The sequence below is a fragment of the Protopterus annectens genome, chromosome 10.part0 (genome assembly GCF_019279795.1).
Source record: "Protopterus annectens isolate FY-2018-M chromosome 10.part0, PAN1.0, whole genome shotgun sequence".
NCBI lineage: Eukaryota > Metazoa > Chordata > Ceratodontiformes > Protopteridae > Protopterus > Protopterus annectens.
The window spans coordinates 665,135,066-665,155,343 of NC_056744.1; positions in this window are offsets into that span (position 1 = coordinate 665,135,066).

Consider the following 20,278-nt stretch of genomic DNA (forward strand, 5'->3'; position numbering starts at 1 on the left):
TGTTCCACATGCAATTAGCTAGAGGAGGGCTGCAATTTATGTAGAGGCCATCAGCTGATCATGAGCATTACTTACAATACACATGCTGCTGCCTAAGCAAAGCAGGTGTATGTCTCCACATCCACCAGAAAGGGAGTGAGAGAGGCAGACAGAGGCAAAGTAATGTCAGGGAGAGGTGGGAGAGTAAAATTTAAGTATGTTTGTATCACACACTTACCAGCACAGGGTATCAAACCCCTGACGACTATGTAGGGCTAGCACATTTCTATGCAGTTATTGGATGCGCCACATATGTTATATGTTGGGGAGTCCTCAGAACGTATAAGTGATGGTGAGTGGCATCTGCAACAGGGATATGGTAGCTATACTATAGGTGCAGTACACGTGCCTGTCCGCATGAACAGTTGCCAGTATCAACACAGCCACACTCTCACAGGGAAGCACACACATTGACACACATGGCAGGGCCAGGAATACAACTCATCACTAGTGAGATTGCCACAACACATTACTGTGCAGGTATCACATGCACCACAGGGGTCATACAGAGGTTATATGGACAAAGGGTATATGGAGGTATCTGACATTGGACAGCATGCTTCTCTATGCCAATGAGGGTTGTAGTGAGTGTGACTGTGCTCATACAACACACACACACACACACACACACACACACACACACACACACACACACACACACACACACACACACACACACACACACACACACATGGTGCCAGTACTGACATGCATGGATGCATTGCTTCATGGGTGTGTAGGGGTTGACTGTGCCAGACAGCTATACAAGGCTAGGTGATGGGTATACCTTGGCATCAGCCTACATGACAATGGTCTGCATTGTGGCTCAGGGGTGTAGTTTCTGGATTTGCCCACACAGGTGGGTGTTGTATTCACCATCCAGTCACCTGGGTGACTATTGTGTGTGGCAAATGCTGTGCATTGCTTGTCATGTACATGTTCCTTAGTCCATGACATGGACGGTGTCTGGGATGTGCACACCTCCCACATGCATGTACTGTGATATGTGGAACTGTACCTGGGGTGTCTGGCCCATGATGTGTACACAGATTATCATCAGATGTGCAAGTCCTAGCCTCATGTGGTAGGAACTGGTAATGGACAGCAGGTTTACCCTGCACCTACATTGATGGCATGATATCAGCATTCCATGGTATCAGTGGCATCGGTCCATACAGGCCATGTTTTCAAGCATGGTATGTCCTTTGGGGGTCACATTTGATGGCACCACAGGTGTTGCAGGTGTCCAGTGGAGAACATTGGGAAGGTGCACTGTCAGCATGTATGTGCCTATTGGACAGATGGACAGGGTGCCATGCCCTCTGTAGCCTACTGCAATCACACCATGGTTTCTATCAGTGGGAAATATGTAGGGTACTACCAACATAGCGGCTGTTGCCTAGACAAGTGTGTGTGTGTGTGTGTGTGTGTGTGTGTGTGTGTGTGTGTGTGTGTGTGTGTGTGTGTGTGTGTGTATGAGACTTTGGTTGAGTGTGTTCTCTGGGTAATACTACAGTTGCTAACTTTGTTTGCCTGGCCTTGATGTCACATGTATGGGTATGGATTTGCACCCCAGCCTCTCAGCTATTTCACATCTGTTATCCCTGTATGGTAGACATTGTGATACATACTAGGGCCACCATGTAAGAAATTAGCAAACCCACTCCACATTGAGCCCAGTTGTTACACACCCACAACCACCTCCACACAGGATACAAGTTACAAACACAGACACACACACACACACACACACACACACACACACACACACACACACACACACACACACACACACACACACACACACACACACACACCTGTCATGTCTGGGATTAGAACTCCTACCAAACTAGTTTATTACACTACAGCACTACGCAGTTATAGGATGACCACGGAGATTACTGGAGTACTCCTTCCCCAAAGGTGTATTTCACATTGGATGACATCAGCAGGATTGCCAAAGTAGGGCATTCGAATTGTAGTGAGTGTGGCTAGGCTAAAATTCATTGCTCCCTACACAGACATTGAAACACACACAAAACATCAACAACTGACATGTGTGGCAATAGAACCTCTACCAGAGTTCTATATCACACTACAGCATGAATCTGTTATAGGATGCACCATGGGGATTACTGGAGTACTTCTTCCCCAAAGGGGTATTTCACAATGAATGACATCAGCAGGATTGCCAAAGTAGGGCATTTGAATTGTAGTGAGTGTGGCTAGGCTAAAATGCATTGCTCCCTACACAGACATTGAAACACAAACAAAACATCCACAACTGACATGTGTGGGATTAGAACCCCTACCAGAGTTCTATATCACACTACAGCATAAAGCTGTTATAGGACACACCACAGGGATTACTGGAGTACTCTTTCCCCAAAAGTGTATTTCACAATGAATGACATCAGCAGGATTGCCAAAGTAGGGCATTTGAATTGTAATGAGTGTGGCTAAGCTAAAATTCATTGCTCCCTACACAGACATTGAAATACACACAAAACATCCACAACTGACATGTGCGGGAATAGAACCCCTACCAGAGTTCTATATCACACTACAGCATAAAGCTGCTATAGGTCACACCATGGGTATTACTGGAGTACTTCTTCTCCAAATGTGCATTTCACAATGAATAAAATCAGCAGGATTGCCAAATTAGCGCATTTGAATTATAGTGAGTGTGGCTAGGCTAAACTGCATTGCTCCCTACACTGACATTGAAACACACTCTTGCCATGTCTTGGTTTAGAGCTCCTACCTAACTAGTTAACCATACTACAGACGTATGCAGTTATATGATGGATACCCCACAGAGATTTCTGGGCTACACCTTTCTGAAAGGTGTATTTTACAGTGTATGACATCAGAAGCCTTGACAAAGTAGATCATTTGGATTGTAATGAGTGTGAATAGCCTATAAAGCATTGCTCTCTACACAGACAGTGGCATGCACACACACACGGTTGCTATGTCTTGGATTAGAACTCCTATCTAATTAGTTCATTACACTATAGCAGTAAGTAGGTATAGGATGCGCCACAGAGATTACTGGGCTGCAGCTTTCCAAAGGGTGTATTTCACAGTGTATGACATTAGCAACCTTGACAAAGTAAGGCATTTGAATTGTATCGAGTGTGACTAGCCTAAAAAGCATTGCTCTCTACACAGACACACACACACACACACACACACACACACACACACACACACACACACACACACACACACACATAAACAGTTGCCATTTCTTGGATTAGAACTCATACCTAACCAGTTTATCACACTATAGCAGTATGCAGTTATAGGAAGCGCCACAGAGATTATTGACCTACACCTTTCACAATGGTGTATTTCAAAGTGGGTGACCTCAGCAGGCTTGTCATAGCATGGCTATGGGGAGAGCAGTGTGTGTGCATGGCCATAACCCATTCATCTAGAGGTTGACACACCACATACGGGCACATACAGGGTTATATTCTACAGGTGCATGTATACAGCTGCTAGATGACCACTTCCTTGCACAGTCATGTTGCACAGCTAGCACTTGCACCACATAGTCCACCATGCTGAAAGATACCAGTGACTAAGGTCTACAGTGAGTGACATCCGAACCTCATGTGGTTGTAGCCATTTGGCTGTGTGCTGGGTGGAACAGTTCTCATAACGGATGGCCCTGTGTGACAGTCACTCTCTTCCACACATCTGTGTATGTCTACTTTTGGCTTATTATAGTGTGTTGTCCTTGGATATATGCCTGTATTCCTATCCAGTGTGTGTGTGTGCAAAGCATGAGTGCTGCATAATGAGGAGTGTCTGCACTAACATCTGCAAATGCCAGATATGTCTGGTCCACTGTTGTTTGCAGACATGGCCTTCATTTGTTTTGCAGATATGGCCTTCATTTGTTTGAGTGTGAGCATGCCCAGTATGCCCTTCTCTACTGAATGTGTGGATCAATTCCATGTAGTTTGTACTGCAGTGCAGACCTTTGTGTTGTACACCTACAGGCAGCATACTGTTTCTGCAGGATATCCATCGATCATTTGGCAATATGGGGACAAACTGTACAGGGGATAGAGTGTACTGTAGGTGATTGTATCTGTGTTGCTTCAGCTGCATGGTACTGCTGTTAGCAGAGTTATTCAGACATGTGTACTGTTATACACAGTGATGTTTTCTGCCCTCATGTACTGTCAGGTGGACATTCTTGCTCACACTGATAACTTGGGGGACAAGGGTGACTACAGCTGTGTCCAGTATTTTGGGCAGACACCTACATATTCATGGTAAGTTATGCCATTCTGGAGGGGAGCTGCAGACACTTGGTTCTGGGTTTGTGTATCCAGTTCAGCACCTTGGTACAGTGCTGGTAGAGGATCCCATACTTGTCCACCCATCAACATGGCAGTATGGCCTTATCTTGCTGTGGCAATGCCTCACAGCTGTACAGATTTGCACATGTTAGCCAGAGGCAGGGGCGATGGCCAGAGCATTTACCCTATTGTGGTGTACGGGCAGGGTGTAGCCACCCATTTATGTGTTTGCATCCAGGGATAGTGTGCACACAGCTTGGTGTCAGACCCTGCACATTCCATGTTGCCCATGCTCCCACACCCCCTTCTGTCATTCTAACCTCTTCCATACATTATGCATATATTCTCTGATATTTTCCCTATGGGTATCACCACATCACACGTGTGTGCTAGTGTTGTTCCACAGTTCATGCAGTGGGACATGGTGAACTTGTTACTTTGGTTTGTCTACATGGCCTTGCATATGACTTACATGGAGTGTGTTATGTTGTTATTTGGGTGTCCATGACATAACATGCAATGGCAGCACATGTGAGACATGGGTCTTTGGCAGGCATCTGTGGGGCATTAGGTGTTGATGCAGGCCAGATGTGGCAGGCCATTGCATTCTGTCAGTCCTACAGTCTCAGACCACCATACAGTATATTCCCCTGGGGTGACAGGGTAGAAGTGATAGTTGTTCATGTCAATACTTTCTATCAGTCTTGATCAGGTTGTGTGGCTGCTGGCAGGGTGCTACCTACAGCTATGGACACACCTGCATGGGACACCTGCACTGCATGTTGCAGTCTTAAACTATCGCCATATACAGGTGGGATCGTACTGTACCCATTCCCCACAGCAGGGCTATTGCCAGAGAGGTACCTGTGGGTGGTGTTTGCGTGGCTGGCTGCATGTGTGCTATGGACACTACTTGCATCTGACACATAGATATGCATGGAGCATTACAGTTATGCTGGCATGTGCGGGTACATCAGCTGATTCCCAATACATCAGTCCTACCTCCTTTGTGATCTGCATGTGTTCAGGCAGACATCACCGGTATCCCCTACTACAGGTCCTGTTACTGTGATGCATACCTATATGTACAAACCCAAATGTGTCACCATTTCACAGTGACACAATATATACTGTATGTCTGGGGTACTTTCCCCTGTGTACTGCTTGTATATCTAGCCCAACAGCCATGCCATGTCAGTCTTTCAGATGGTGATGCATATTACCACCATACATTTACAATGGCTTACTGCTAGCATATGTTATACTGGTGGGGATTGTCTTTGGCACTGCAGTCATGAGGGCTTGTCCCTGTTATCAGCAGTAGTGGGCAATGGCCACCAGGTCTTACCTCAACATGCATATATACTGACCACTCTCACACATTATGAAACACACACCATCCTAATAGACACATACCTGCATATTGTGCAAATGCTACAGCCTATCTTGCTACCTTGGCCACCTCTGGCCATCTGTGCTCCAATCATATTATTCCTTCTCATACATGTTACTACATTTCTACACAGGATTGGGGGGGGGCACACATGAGTGTCACTACATTTCTACACTGGATTGGGGGAAGGGGCAGACCTGTCTGTTTCTGCATGTCTACATAGGTGTGGGGGGCACTCCTAACTGTTACTACTTTCTACATAGGATTGTGGGGGGACAAACCTGACTGTTTTTACATATCTACACAGGATTGGGGGGGCACACCTGACTGTTTCTACATGTCTACATGGGAGTGGGGGGCACACCTGACTGTTACTACATTTCTACATAGTGTTATGGGGGATGCACCTGGCTGTTTTTACATTTTTACACAGGATTGGGGGGCACACCTGACTGTTTCTACATATCTACATAGGATGAGAGGGGGCAGCACACCTGGCACATGCACACATTTGCTATGACTGTACTGGTATGTCAGGTACTCCATTTTATTTTGTATTCTAACCTATCATACTGACTCATATCAGTGTACTACAGGTCTTAGCTTTGGTTGCCCTACATATTAGTGTCCGACTTCCTACCCTTCAGAACTAACATCCCACTGCCTGACCTGCTGTAGTCTGTCTGTGTAGGCTTGGAGGGATGGTTACCCGTAGGCATCATTCAGAGACCATAGCACAGGCTCTGTTTGAGTTTGTCAACACCTGCCCTGCTGGCTGAGACTGTTGTTGGGTATGTGAACCTCCCTGATTGGCATATGTGAGTCATATGGACACACAAGTTGCCCAGCACATTTCCTGCAGAGGGTTTTGTCACCTTGTGTAGTACTGGCTACTATGGGGACTCTCATGGTGCCACTATGGGTGTCTACTATCTGCTGCCATAACATTCAGCCACCCAATTCCCTTGCATGCTCACATCCATACCATAGATACAGGTAATGACACATTCTACTCCATTTGGCAATTAGTAGGTTGATTGTCTTACCTTGTGGGTGACCCAGGATTGAGGATGGTGCTGGAGGACTACCTATGTTGGGTGCACATAGTACACTCCCTATACATGGTTGAGCGCAGGTAGTGTCATGTTTCGATCTCTTTTACTGTATGTGCGAGTCAGAGAGAGGTGTCATTCCCTGGGTCCCTACTGTGTCAGTGTATGTGCTATGCATTGTCTCTTTGCCATGGCCTGGGCATACTGGGCATGCCTCCATCTGCCTACTGGGGCAGGCTCAGGTTGTTCCTCCTCCAAATCACTCTGTGCCTGTGCAGGCCTTGGCATTGGTGGGGGCGGGGGGGTTGTGTGGCCTTGTCCCATGCTGTTCCTTGCTGCAGCTATTTCTGCAGGATCATATTGTGTAGCATGGCACATACCATAACAATTTGGGTACATGTAGCTGGTGAGTACTGCAAGGCTCCCCTGGATGTGTCCAGACAACAGAACCGTGACTTGAGCATCCCAAACACATGCTCTATTATAAGTCTGGTCTGTGCGTGTGCCTCATTATGGCATACTTGTTCAGGTGTGTGTGCATTTCTGATGGGTGTCATCAGCCACGGCTCCAGTGTGTAACCAGCATCCCCCACTAGGTGACCATAGGGGATGTCCCCATTGGCAAATCTCTGGTAGAACTGTGTCAGATGCCAAATGTGGGAATTGTGATAGGCAGCCAGCACACACATTCATTATAATACCCTGGGCATCACACACAACCTGGCAGTTGAAGGATGGGAGGCCACTGTGGTTGATGTAGGCCCTACCCTGATCACTGGGTGGTGCTTTGATGCATATGTGCATGCAGTCTATAGAACTCACTACCTCAAGGTATTCTGCTATTTGGTGGAAGAGATACATATTGCTGGCCAATGTTTCACAGGTGTTGAGGAAATATAGGTGCTCACTGGCATGTACTGACATGGCATTGAGGAACTGGTGGAATACTCTGGATGCTGATGCCTGTGAGATACCCATGATATCCCCAGTTGAGCTTTGAGAGGTACCTGTGGTTAGTATTCCTAGGCCTACACATACCTTGTTATCCACTTGGATGGGTTCCCCTTGGTCAGTTCGGTGTGTCAGGCATGGCCGGCACAGCTCAACAATTTGCTGTAGAAGGTCCATGTCCACCCTATAGCACTCCACTATCTCCAGCTGCTGTAGCCCCTGGTAGGTTACCCTGGGTCTGTACACTCTTCTCCATCTCCTCACTGTGGGTTGATTGGCAGCATTCACATCCTCACCACCCTCAGCCTCTTGCAAATGTTGTTCTATGTTGCCTGCTGCAGTCCCTCTTATTTTGTAGTCTTGTTTGTTAAAAGTTCCCTGCTTGTATACACCGGTGGTGTAGAGTATGGGAAAAACCAGAGGGGAAGGTCTTTGCATAGTTTATAGTAGTGTTCTGGGCTGGGCTGGTCTGCTGCCTGTGTAATTGGCAGATTGTGATACATTTCACCTGCCAGCTATGCTAGTTCTCCTTGATTACCTTCCTACTGCTGTTTTCCCTTCCCATTGTCTTCCTGTTTAAGCCCGGGGGTGCACCGTGCAAACAGAGTGCTCAAATGTGCACAGTGCTGCTATTTCCTGGTTTAACTATTTTTTTCTTCCTTTAAAACCTGGTGTGCAGCATGCACACCTGTTTAGGCAATGTAAAGAGTGCTAGGCAGATTCAGACACACCCCCTTGCTTAGCTGTGCTAAGCTAGGAGCAAACCCAAGCCACAGGGCTCCAATCTGCTTAGAGTAAGCCTGACACCCCCCCCATGATGTCAGCTAACTCCTAGGCTTGCACCAAGATATTACTACTCTTACACTGTTGGGACCTGACTAGCATGCTGGGGAAAACTGGAGATTCACTGTCATTCCCCTAATTTGCATAGGATTGCCTGCTAATGCATAGTTACATGCCTCACACTGAGCCTGCCACCTTAGCAACCACTGGCCATGTTTTCTTCTGCCTGCCATTGACTTTCATGACAGAATAGTGATTTTAGTTAGAATGCTTATTTTAGGTTTATTATTTTCTCCCCGATCCTGTTTGCGCGCCGTTGCCCTATGCTTCAACAGCCGAGATCGGCAAAAAATAAATAAAAGTTATTTTTTAATTTTTTTTGGCTGTTTGCAATGCCAGTGGCCTTATACTTGGCCATTGGCATGCTTTCTGACTGTCACAGTTCCGTTTTGGATTTTGCAGAAATGTACTCGGTTACTAACAGAGTACATTTCTGCAGATTGCACTAGTCCTGCATGGCCGGTTTCAAGCTTCTGGATCGCAAATTCACCTCATTTGCATGGATTTCTCCTGCAAATGGGGTGATTTTCATACAGGGGCTTAATCTGTGCAGGACTAGTGCAGGAGTGCTCATGCATGCCCCTGGAGGCTGTTCCTGGATCGCATGGCAGACCTATGGCCTGGTAGTGCTCCTCCGCTAATCCTGCATACCGTGCAAGGCATGCACAATCCAGGGGAATGTCTTTGCTAACCTTCAAAAACCTAGAGGAGCCAAGTGCAGTTAATCTCTGGTGAAGCAGCGTGGTCTGTTAACTATATCCTCCAAAGCTGATAAATATTGTACCCCCTTTGAATGACACCAAAATCTAAGCCAAGTATTATAATTACGTTGATTAAGTCGATTATCGTTTGATCATTTTGCTGCATCATTCTTGGAGAGTGTAGAATACTGCTCAATGACAGGAACATATGGTGAAGCTTAGTCTGCAGCTCCATCTTCTCTGTCTTCATATAGTGCATAAAGGTACACCAAAAGTCATATACCCTGTATAAGACAAAAATATATGTGCACTCACACTGCAAGTAGCTTAAAGACAGATATCTGAGCGTACACTGAGAGGTAACAATGTTGAACAATGCTGAAGAAAAAACAAAGCAACCAGATCACTCACATCTGCTATTACTATACTTCTTTAGTGGCATATTGCTTTTGGGCCATGTATGCTTTATGCTTCCCTTAAAATATAAGTTTTCCTATTAGAAAAATAGGTTTAATATAGACATAGGACCAGCAGAAAAAAATCATCAGTGTAACTACATCTGATACCTTATTAGTTTATGAAATAGGTGTCTGGGCTGATTGTTGCATACGTTTCATCACAAAGACAGCTTTCAATGTTTCTTACAAACATTTAAAAGGGGTGACTATAACTAATCCTAGACCCAATAACTTTAGACATGTCTTATTTGCATTGTATGCTTTCAGCAGTGGTTCAAAAAGTAAGTGACAATAGTAGTACTGTTTACTTATAGGGATTTTTATTTTTTGCATAAGTACATGCAGTGTTCAGCCAAACTAAAAATTTATCTGGTTTCCTACCACACTCTAAAGTCATGCACAGAGGTAAACTGGCTAAGAATAAATTGCTCATTGTAGTGCAAGTGGTGTTTATGGCTCAGAAGTGTAGCTACCTTATCTTCGGCCCAATGCAGCTCCCAGGTCTGGCATCCAGCTTCAGCTCCAGCAACAAAAGAAGTCAGCTTTGTAAGCAAAAAAAAATGCATGGTAGGAAAACCTCTACCAGTAGCACAAACCTTCTTCCACAATCTCAACCAAAGAATGATCATTGTGATGTGCTTCTACACTGATTCAGTGCAAAAGTACAACAGAGTGATCATCACAATTTGCAGTACTGTATACCTTATGCTCATGTATACCATTCATAAACATAGGCATTTTTTGTAGAATGATATTCCCTACTGTTTGCATGTCTAAAAATAGCGGGACTTAATGTCAACATGCTAAATATACTGCACAGACTACATGCATACATTTGTGCACTATACTAATAAATTCCCTGGTAAGAGATCAGTTGTGATAATGGCCAATACAATTTTTTTATGCACAAACTGATTTTATGAGTATGTGCTGTCAGTGTTATTAAGGCTGGCAAAAATCAGCACTGATCTTGTAGATCTGAAAATGATTCCCTTCCTTCCACAGTGCAATTGTCCATGAATTAGTTTAATAGAAATCATGTTATCTGGCTAACTGGGTATGGTCTTTAATTATTGACTCTATTACAGTTGATCATTAAGTTAATTAAATAAATAAATATATATATATATATATATATATATATATATATATATAAGAAACATCTGCTCATCCCTTCACTTTACAATCAAATGTTCTCTCCAGAATAGTGCACCTGACTGTAAACTGCTTGCCACTTGTATGGTCTGACTGAAAAAAGGCCAGGAAATGAAACATCTCAGGACAGATGCAATATCAAGGCTCCATAACTGAAGGAGGTTTTTGCTTGTATGCAAGAAGAACATTTCATATGTTATTCATTTAGTAAACCTGTGACTGTACTTTTTATCTGATTACTATGCATTCATGAAATAAAGTTTATGTTTTATGTTTTCTATTTTCAAAACAGTGTAAGAAACATCTCTGTGTGGAAGATTTTCAGTCCATATATTTCTAGTTAAGCACTGTATATAATCAGATCAGATAATAGTAGTAGAAGTAGCGAATTTAAACTCGTCTTAAGTCAAAACAAAACAAAACAAAACATAATAATAGAAAATATATAATTGTTCAGCATTACTAAGTATTCGAAAGTAATCCAAGCAAGACAGGCAGTCTGGTTCCAGTCGAAAATCCTTTATTAAGTACACAGACAAGCGATCCAAGTAAAACAAAAATAGAGTAATAATTTCCTCACAAGCTTTCTAAATATATATACAGTTTTTATCAGGCATGGGAGTGGTTTATTGTGCTGTAAAACAAAGTGTTATTGGTACACATGTTAAATTCACGTCCCTTCCCCCATCAGTGTGACATTCATGCTGGTCCTACCCTACTTAGTAGCTGTCATAATAATATATATAAATAATATATATATATAATATATAAATATATTATATAAATATGTTTTTTATTTTCCTGACAGCTGATGGGCAGCTGCAGCATTTGTGGGAATCCATAGACTTATATGTAATCTTAAATCCACCATCCCCACCCCTTCAAACCATGGGTTTTACTCCTACCTAAGCTAGCCCTAGGTATTTAAAAAAAGGGCAAAAGATGTATTTCTGTTTGCTCCTTTTATTTCTTTATTTTTTTTTTTTCACATGAAATTTATGCAGCAGTTAATCATCAACCAGTTCTGTTTTGGGCAGTTACTAGACTTGCTGAACCTTCCAATTTTTTCACTAGAACGTATTTGTCCCTTGAGTAATGTGAGTTAGTAGTAAATATTTTGTTTTGAAACATGCTTCTATCTGGTTATGTTAGCTCTGTCATGCTTGTATGAGTTTGCAGTGTTTTCCCTCTATGTCAGAGGTCTAGCTGTGGGCTTGACTTTGAGGTATTTAATTATAATAATTTTATCTGTGGTATTTTCTAGTATGCACCTCTAGTATGCATTGGACTACCACTTGACTAGATCTGTCTCCACCCAGGCTTGGTAAATTTTGCTTGGGAGTTCTAGTTCTATATCTGATTGCCTCCTTATTGATGTTCTCCATGTAAATTGAAAACAAGCTCATGTAACTCTTATTCTGAAGAAGGCTAGGTTGGGTGATGATAACATGGACAATTACAGACCTATGTCCAGTCTGCACTTTGTCAGTAAGGTCCTTTTGATGATAATGAACTTAATGATCCATTCCAGTCTGGTTTTAGATATGGACATGGTACTAAGACCACTCTTATTAAAGTCAAAACTGGTATAAATACATCGTGGTAATTTTAGATCATCTCCATCCTCTTCATTTCATACATCGTACCACAAAATCTTATCAAATCATTTGAGCCACTGTTTTGACATCTCAGTTATTAAACATAATGATATGTCTCTTATCTCACAGAACATACTCAGTTGGTTGCGTTTGGAGATAATTTTTCCACTCCCTAGCCTCTAACATGGGGGAGCTGCAAGGCTATTTATTAAGTCTATTATTTATTAGGTCTATTATTGTATTAGTTATTGCTTACCATGTTAATGCACATGGTCAAGAACGTTATTCAAGCTAGTGGTCTAAATTCACAGTGTTATACTGATGATGCACAGCTATAACTCTGTTTTCCTCAAATCTCTAATAGCAGCTCTAAATAAACTTGCTTCTGGCCTGGAATGTACATGCGTTTGAAGATCATTAATCACTTCTAGCTCAAAACCAGCAAAACAACTACTATAACTATTTGGCTCCAATTTTGGTGTCTTATATTATCTGTAGTAATGGGCTGGAGTTTATGTGATTAATCATGATCTGGTTTTTGATGATTACTTACTTTTAAGGGCTTTCAGCCATCATTAAATCATCATCTGTCATGTAAAAAAAATGCCACTGATAAAGCACCTTATTCTACCCACTGATTAATACACTGTAGTGGATGTATTGCTCCAATCAAACTTGGGCTACTGAAATGCCATCTACTTAGGACACTGAGCTTCACAGTTTGCGATGTATGCAGAACTCTGCTGTCTGGCTAGTAACTGGTGTGTTCAGGCACAATCAAATTATGTCATTGGTGCAGAGAGTGCACTGAAAGCCCATTCATTTTCACATCGTTTATAAAACCCTTGTCTTGGCTTATCTCCCCATCACCACCCACAACTTGGGTTTGCCTTATCTTAGGGGGTTTCTCAGCTAGTAATAGCCTGTATGCACTGTGCATTCCCCTTCACATAAGTTACTTTAGGTTCTCAGGGTTTTCCTTTATACCTCAGAAGCTTACTTCTTTCTGTACCAAGGGCCCTGTTTATGGAATCTCTTGCCAGATTGATTCAGATTGATGCCAGAGCTTGATAGTTTTAAGCATTCATTCAAAGCTTATGGCCATGATCTGGTACATGAATCTTAGCTAGTTGGGTGTTTCATAGGTTCATAGGTCGGTACTAGGCTATCGGCCCTAGGTCCTATACAAGCCTAGCTGTAACAATTCTCTGGCTATTTCTTCCCACACTATTTACTTCCCTGGACCCCTGTCCATCAGGGCAACTGACGTGATCCCCGTGGTGAATTTCCTTTCTCCCATCCAATCATCAATGTTCCTTTTGAAGAGGGCCAAAGAGGTGCTCTGCTTGACATGTATGGGCAGTCTATTCCAGACTCAGGGGAGTCTTTGGTTCAGGAACCTATCCCTCCAGCATGGTTTGTTTATTGTGATGACAAGGTTTACATCTCTGGAGTGTGTGGCTCTGAGGGATTGGAATTTCTTTAAGTGTAACATGTCCAAAAGCTCTGGGTTTGACATGGCCTTGTATGTTAAGCAGAGATCGCCTTGGAGTAGACAATATGCGACAGAGTATAGCTGGAGTTTTTTAAGGTGGTCAGCATAGGGCATCTGCTTTAGGCCTGTGATTCTTTTAGTGAGGTATTTCTGCAGCCTTTCCAGTTGTTGCAGATGTCTTGAGAGGTACATACCAAATGGGGCATTGTATTCTATAATGGGTCTAATGAGGGATGAGTACAGTGGGACAATGACCTCCTTTTTTCTGGATGAAAAGCCCTTAGTGATGAGGTGTGCCACATAGAAGTATTTCCTGACTGTTGTGGTGATGTGGTTATTGAAGGTGAGACCACTGTCCACCTGTGTCCCTAAGTCTCTTATCACACTTTCAGTGTTTAGTGTACTGCCACTTATGTGGTAATTCATGGGTACATGTTTTTTCCCAAAGGGGATAACTATACATTTCATGGCATTGAGCTTGAGCCCATGGCTCTGGCACCAAGCATCTGTTTCTGTAAGGCCCTTTTGTAGAGTATCCACATAATCTGGGGATTCAATAATGGCTACCAGTTTGCAGTCATCTGCGAACTTTGTTAGTCAGAGCCCCTTAGTGTTGGCCTGTACTTCAGAGAAATAGATGCCAAACAAGAGAGGTCCCAGGACTGAACCCTGAGGTACTCCACTTGTCCCTTGTCTTGAGCTAGATTTGGAGTCAGCTACTTTTATAGTCTGGGTTCTGTCAGTAAGCCAGTTGGCAACCCATCGAGTGACATAGGGATTAATGCCCAGCTTAGTAAGTTTATCTATGATTTCAGAGTGGGGGATGGTGTGAAAGGCCTTGGTGAGGTCCAGATATGCTGTGTGAACTGCCTTACCCTCGTCCACGGCTCTGGAGACTGATTCAAAGAAGGCAATCAGGTTCAGGAGACATGATCGGCCCTTCATGAACCCAAACTGGGTGGGGTCCAGTGTTTGAAGGTTGCCAATGTCTTTGTTTATAAGTTCCATGATAATATGTTCCATGGCCTTGCAGATCAGGCTCATCAGACTGATGGGGCTGTAGTTCCCAGGATCCAAGGTGGAGACCCACTTGTGGAGTGGGATAACTATGACTGTGTGCCACTCAGTGGGCATAAAGCCTGAGGTGACGGTATGATTAGACATGGCACTTAGGTGAGGTGCCAGTTCATTTTGTAGTTCCTGTAGTACACAGCCCAGGATGTCATCTGGTCCCATGGATTCTGTATTCTTAGCTTTGGAGAGCACTTTTTTTACCTGTATGGCCATTATTACCAGAATTTGGCAATCATCTGGTATTAAGTTGGGCCATTTAGGGGGTGAAAGGGGAGTGAAGTTGGCACTGAATCAATCTGCCAGGATATTGGCAATATCCTTGGGATCAGTATATTTAATGCCATTCTGTTGTAGCTCAGAGCAGATCTGAGCATTGCTATTTAGATTCTTGACATAGTTATAGAATGCCTTGTGATTGCCATTGGAATCTTTGGCAATTTTATTTTCGTAACTAGCTATGGAGGATTTTATGAGGGATCTCAGCTTCTTACTGAGGCTGGTAAGGGAGTTTTTTGCATCCTAGGATTTTCATTTTTTATGTGTTACCAGTTTGTCCTTATTAGTACTTATGTTCTGGCTCTTAAACATGAACTTGAGGATGAACTTGTTCAGATTTTGTTAATGCCATTTTTACTCTCTCATTTTTTTTCTAATAAACAAGCCTTACATTATTTTAAATTGCTTGTTCAAATTCAGAGGAGCATAACTTTAGTCTTTAAAACATGCATAACTTGTGTAAGTGCAGGCCTGAACATGAGGCATACATCCTAAATCTGAGATTTCAGTATCTCCTAATACTCTGTCCCACTCCAGAGTACAGTGTAATGGTTTTAAGTATATATATAAGTACCAGCTGTATATGGATACAGTCTGCACATCAGGGAGTGCACTGGGGCTTTAAAGATTTAAGAGTCAGTTTCATACTTTGCTTTATGAACTTATGTTGTAATTTTTTGAAGTGGTTCACAATATCAGCTCATGCACTTTTGATAGACATCCTTCCTAAATCATATGCATTATTGTAGTTGTAAGGCATAAGCATATTTTTTAATGTGTTAAGTGACTCACTCACTCTGCATTTTTAAAATAATAATGTAATTCAAGCATTCCACATATTTTGAGTTATGAGTCACATAATCAAAATAATGTATTAATCAATCAATTAGTTAATTAACTTACTGTTCCAAATTAATCACTGGGTATGAATAGCTACAAAAATACTTTATTTAATTCATGCTTTCTTCAGGCAAAAGAAAAATGAAAATAAATTTGAACAGCCAACCCTTGTTGTCATCCACACTGAGAAGGCAGCTTGTTTCTCTTAACATTAGGTATAAAATCAGGTGCTAACCTTATACCAGTCATCACTAATTAGTCCCAGATTCACATACTTTTGTTTCATTATTTTTCATGTTCATCTCAAGCTCCTAATTTTTTTTTTGCATTTTTACAGATATTGAAAACTATATCAATTACTCAGTATATATGGTCATTCTGTACAAATTATGAACAGATATCCTGATGTCCAGTAATGGCATGGCTTTTGCAGAACAATCAGCTCATAGATACCAAACATCAGCTAATAGTATAGCCTCAGTCCAAGACATTGCATTAATAGGTAGGCATACAGTTAAAATAAGGCAACATTTTTACTGATTAGCACATTTCTTAGTAATAGCAATTGCAATCTTTACAGATCTCTGCTGACTTTTACATTTTTTTTTCTTTTGATCTAATCACCAATTTGTTTCTAACATCATCTGTCAACCATTGGCGATATAATAATTGATCAGAGGTGGTACCACTAATCATTAATAGATACCCGATTATTACATTACAAGCCAGCAAACTTCTTACAGGGAAGTCAGAATGATAGACATAAGCAAAATACAGCATGGAAATTAACTCATGTCCTGAGTGCTCATATATTAGATAACAAAATTGTGATGTGCACTATATGAGAACAAAAAAGTCTAAGTAGAACAAAAATCAGAAAGGAATGATCTTTACTGTCTAGTTAGTAAAGGAACATCCATGGGGTGGGTGAAGAGAATGATGATACTTACGTTGTGAGTACTACATCTCAGTTGTTAAGTTGTGGGTACTACATCCCAGTTGTAAATTTATGGGTAGTACATATTGGTTGTTAAGAGCACAGGGTAAAAGGCCACCAGAAAAGTAATGAATTCACAGAGCAACAAGAAAAAGCTGGGAAGGAAAGCTAATTAAACTGCTCAGGTTAGATCAGAGAATAAGGCACTGTAACAAAATGTGTCCCCTTCTTACAAATATCTAACACTTTTTTTCATGAGTGGTTAGTAGGACTTCTTAGATAACAAAAGTCGCACTTTAGTGTATCTTTCTTAACTGCATATGTTAAGGATAACAGATTGGTATGCATGTTGTAAAAGAAGAAAACAATTTATTGGGATAGGTTAGTGTGAGTATTTAAACAATATGTTTAAATTTAAGTACTGGGTCTAAATTTTAAAGCTAAATTATGGTGTGGGACACTGCTTTGTTGGTCTATAGAAAATAATGTAAATCAGATGGATTGTGGGTATTATACCCAATATTATTAAGTGCAAATTTTGGTCAATACCATAATTTTATTATAATTTTAGTGAACCAAAATTAAACCATAGTTAAAGTTTAAAATACTCAATAAAGCAAACCAGCAATGTTATAAACAGTAAATATGAGAATAAATATAGTTAATGGTTTATGAGTTTTCTGACTTAGAATTGCAAATACCATATAAATCTTAATGTTTTTAAATACAGTGTTCAAATTAATGATATTTTTTAACATTTCCCCAGTAAACTGAAAATCAGTATCCCCAATTATGTTTCTTCAACACATTTATTCACATCAACAATCTAACATTTATAACAGTTATCAGGCAGTCATATAACAATTTCAAACAATAATAAAAGAATATCATAGTACTTCATACAGACTGGTTTACCAAACTGTGAAATTCATTATAGATCATTTCTAGATAAAAATCATAATATAACCTTAATGCTACTGTCTTATAAATATACATCAGGATGCTATATACTATAAAGCTCTTAATTAGTAACATTTTAATCATAAAAGAGTTACAGACCTAACAATTTAAGTAATAAATTAAGAAAAAGTTACTAGTTAAATTAACTATCATGAGCTAGGGCCTTAGAATACAATTTATTAAAACCTAAAGCATATTCCCAAATTCTTCTCTGATGGTTGGCAATGTTATTTTGTAGAATTGATTAAAAAGTCACATGTAGTCTATATAATTTTAAGCCAGGCAAAACATTAGGATAAAACAAAAAAAAATCCAGTCATACAAAAAAAATATTGTCATTAGAAATACTATTTAGTTTTTCAAAACATTTAATTCTTCTAACTCTAAATACTGCCATTTTTAAACAGCATCTTTAAATATTTATCAGTATTCACCATGGCAATCACCTTGCTAGATATTCAGTCCATTCTTATTATTATATTTTGCAATTGCTTTCTCATGTGTTATTTTAATAAAAGCAACAGAGCTTTTTATACATATTAAGCATTAGTATTCCTTATAACATTAATTCTTTCACAAATTCTGCATTTTTTTGCAACAGCCATTTCATCATCAAATTTAACAACTGCTCCTTAGAAGTATTCAGGCTAGGACATGGACACAATATATTCCTATGACTCAAAGCACATTTATTAAAATTGTAATGCTGAATATCAGCATTTAGCAACATCCTCCTTAAACTTTGTAAAACATAAAAGTGCTCGTGCAAAGAATTTCAAGCAATGATCCTGAGTCTCCTGGATTTGGCTATATATTGTGACTATTAGAAAATACATTTCCAAGACACCTCATCGATAGAAGCATTAATTATAACATCCAGTGTTGTCATACTGTAATGCCACCCCCTTCCTAATTTGCCTCATGGTTCTACATATTTTAGCAATCAGTCCTTTCATTAGCAGATAGTTATCTGTTGCTCCCAATAATAATACACAATTACTGGGAATGTATCTTCTAGCAGCTGTGATAAACCCATTATTAACCATCATTCCCTTCTTCTTAATATTCTGTTTATAAAGCAGTTGGCATACCAAACATGTCCTAACATGTGGTCATGTGCCCCTAATTTCATTCTATAAAGAGTTTTCCCAGAATACCATATTAGTTCTTATTTTCAAATATTTAAAACCATTTTCATCTATATGCACACTTTAGGGTTTGTAATAGTTATTATTAATTTTAACAAGGATTTGATTTCCAATATCACCAAACTTGTTTGCAAAATTGTATTAACTTATTTCATTACATAAGGGCAGTCCAATCATCTACCATAATATAGGCAATCAGTCACTTGTGTCAGACAAATTTAAATTAAAAATAGTTGAATTTAATCGTTTTCACTTTGCATCATATAAATGTTTAGGGAATAAATGTATATTCTTCAGCATTGTTTCATAGTATAGACTGAGGTCTGGAAGATTAAGACCTTATTTTCTTTCTAAATCTGATGTTTTTCTAAAAATATTTGAGATTTAACTCTATCCCATATAAAATCCTATATCATATTTTAACAGATTGTTAAAAAAAAACTTCTCATATAAAGGGAAAAGGCCTGAAGGACATGCAAAAAACTTGGCTAACAGATATTACAATTATTGTATATTTTTAGCTACTCTAATTATTTTCCAACACTGAAAAATTCTCCTTAGTCTTTTATTTAGTTCAGCATATATTTTGTTGGGAGAGCTAACTCCCACAAATATAAACCAATTGCCACAAGTAAGCAAATTTACTTTTGAAAACTTTAAACAACATATATATACCATTTCAAAAATCTGTTCCATACTCTGGATTTGCCAGACATATTAATATATTATCAGCAAGCAAAGAAAATGTCATCACCCTTAACTTATTTCATATCCACTCTGATTTGAATATCCAGTTGCTGCTGCTGAAGGTTCAAAATGCAGTATCAACAGAATCAGCGACAACATACTCCACTGTATAATTCCCATTGATAAGAAAAAGGCAAAGACAGCCCTTAATTAATTTTTTATTCTACCTTTTAATAACATATACATGGCCATGATCAAGTCACCAAAATTCTTTGCAAATCCAAGTAAGAGCTATACTTGTACAAATAGTAAAGATTGACTTTGTCAGCATCTATACTCGCTTTCATCA